This window comes from Pleuronectes platessa, chromosome 22 (assembly GCF_947347685.1).
Source record: "Pleuronectes platessa chromosome 22, fPlePla1.1, whole genome shotgun sequence".
Lineage (NCBI taxonomy): Eukaryota > Metazoa > Chordata > Actinopteri > Pleuronectiformes > Pleuronectidae > Pleuronectes > Pleuronectes platessa.
In genome coordinates, this window is record NC_070647.1 from 3,020,684 (window position 1) to 3,023,183 (window position 2,500).

At 41.0% G+C, this 2,500-nt stretch overlaps 4 non-coding genes across 4 annotated transcripts; all 4 read left to right on the forward strand.

The window, feature by feature from the left end:
* Positions 1-58: 58 nt before the first annotated feature.
* Positions 59-130, forward strand: trnap-cgg (transfer RNA proline (anticodon CGG)). Its single transcript has one exon. It is a non-coding gene; the product is annotated as a tRNA-Pro (tRNA).
* Positions 131-863: 733 nt separating this feature from the next.
* Positions 864-935, forward strand: trnap-agg (transfer RNA proline (anticodon AGG)). Its single transcript has one exon. It is a non-coding gene; the product is annotated as a tRNA-Pro (tRNA).
* Positions 936-1,278: 343 nt separating this feature from the next.
* Positions 1,279-1,350, forward strand: trnap-ugg (transfer RNA proline (anticodon UGG)). Its single transcript has one exon. It is a non-coding gene; the product is annotated as a tRNA-Pro (tRNA).
* A 1,048-nt stretch (positions 1,351-2,398) lies between these two features.
* trnap-cgg (transfer RNA proline (anticodon CGG)) lies at positions 2,399-2,470 on the forward strand. Its single transcript has one exon. It is a non-coding gene; the product is annotated as a tRNA-Pro (tRNA).
* Positions 2,471-2,500: the final 30 nt, after the last annotated feature.

Sequence of the window (2,500 nt, forward strand, 5' to 3'; positions counted from 1 at the left end):
GGTCAACATGCAACAGCGCTTGCCGAAGTCGATGCTTTCCGAAAGGTTTCTTTTATGTGGCTCGTTGGTCTAGGGGTATGATTCTCGCTTCGGGTGCGAGAGGTCCCGGGTTCAAATCCCGGACGAGCCCTTTCAGCATTGTCTGTAATCTTTCCCTTAAGATGGACTATCATTACTAAATTATATTGAATTGACCTAGAATTTGGATATTTTCTATAGATCAATGTAGACCCCAATGGTTAATTCTCTGAAAAGAGGGTTACTGAAAAATCGCAATTGAAATATGTCAGACTCTTTAGAGATATAAAACGGAGATATCAATATACAGCCATTGGTGGTTAATTGTTGCTCACATTGTTAGCGGAAGTCAGTAGTGTACTCATTTTATTGATGTTACAGAAATGAAAGGCCAGGATGTTTTATTCACAATTAGTCAACATCCAACATCGCTGGCCGAAATGGATGCTTTCGGAAAGGTCTCTTTTACATGGCTCGTTGGTCTAGGGGTATGATTCTCGCTTAGGGTGCGAGAGGTCCCGGGTTCAAATCCCGGACAATCCTTCAGCATTGTCTCCAATCATTCCCTGAAGATGGACAATCATATTAAGTTATATTGAATTGACCTAGAATTTGGATGTGTTCTATAGATCAATGTAGACCCCAATGGTTATCTCTGAAAAGAGCGTTACTGAAAAATCGCGATGGAAATATGTCAGACTCTTTGGAGATATCAATATACTGCCATTCGAGGTTAATTGTTGCTCACGTTGTGAACGGAAGTAGCCAGGATGTATTATTCCAACTTAGTCAACATGCAACAGCGCTTGCCGAACTCACAGGTTACGAACAGACTTCTTTTATGTGGCTCGTTGGTCTAGGGGTATGATTCTCGCTTAGGGTGCGAGAGGTCCCGGGTTCAAATCCCGGACGAGCCCTTTCAGCATTGTCTCCAATCATTCCCTGAAGATGGACAATCATATTAAGTTATATTGAATTGACCTAGAATTTGGATGTGTTCTAAAGATCAATGTAGACCCCAATGGTTATCTCTGAAAAGAGCGTTACTGAAAAATCGCGATGGAAATATGTCAGACTCTTTGGAGATATCAATATACTGCCATTCGAGGTTAATTGTTGCTCACGTTGTTAACGGAAGTCAGTAGTGTACTGATTTTATTGATGTTACAGAAATGAAAGGCCAGGATGTATTATTCCAACTTAGTCAACATGCAACAGCGCTTGCCGAACTCACAGGTTTCGAACAGACTTCTTTTATGTGGCTCGTTGGTCTAGGGGTATGATTCTCGCTTTGGGTGCGAGAGGTCCCGGGTTCAAATCCCGGACGAGCCCTTTCAGCATTGTCTGCAATCTTTCCCTTAAGATGGACTATCATTACTAAATTATATTGAATTGACCTAGAATTTGGATATGTTCTATAGATCAATGTAGACCCCAATGGTTATCTCTGAAAAGAGGGTTACTGAAAAATCGCAATTGAAATATGTCAGACTCTTTAGAGATATAAAATGGAGATATTAATAAACAGCCATTGGAGGTTAATTGTTGCTCACATTGTTAGCGGAAGTCAGTAGTGTACTGATTTTATTGATGTTACAGAAATGAAAGGCCAGGATGTATTATTCCAACGTAGTCAACATCCAACAGCGCTGGCCGAAATGGATGCTTTCGGAAAGGTCTCTTTTACATGGCTTGTTGGTCTAGGTGTATGATTCTCGCTTAGGGTGCGAGAGATCCCGGACGAGGCCTTTCAGCAATGTCTCCAATCTTTCTCTGAAGATGGACTATCATTACTAAATTATATTGAATTGAACTAGAATTTGGATTTGTTCTATAGATCAATGTAGACCCCAATGGTTAATTCTCTGAAAAGAGGGTTACTGAAAAATCGCAATTGAAATATGTCAGACTCTTTAGAGATATAAAATGGAGATATCAATATACAGCCATTGGAGGTTAATTGTTGCTCACATTGTTAGCGGAAGTCAGTAGTGCACTGATTTTATTGATGTTACAGAAATGAAAGGCCAGGATGTTTGATTCCAACTTGGTCAACATGCAACAGCACTTGCCGAAGTCTATGCTTTCCGAAAGGGTTCTTTTATGTGGCTCGTTGGTCTAGGCGTATGATTCTCACTTAGGATGCGAGAGATCCCGGACGAACCCTTTCAGCAATGTCTCCAATCTTTCCCTGAAGATGAACTTTCATACTGCCTTGAGAGGTTAAGAGTTTTTAAAATTGTCAGCAGGAGACAATAGGTATAGTATACTTATTTTAGTGATTTTAGAGAAATGAATTGCCAGGATGTTTCATTCCAATTTGGTCAACATGCAACAGCGCTTGCCGAAGTCGATGCTTTCCGAAAGGTTTCTTTTATGTGGCTCGTTGGTCTAGGGGTATGATTCTCGCTTCGGGTGCGAGAGGTCCCGGGTTCAAATCCCGGACGAGCCCTTTCAGCATTGTCTGTAATCTTTCCCTTAA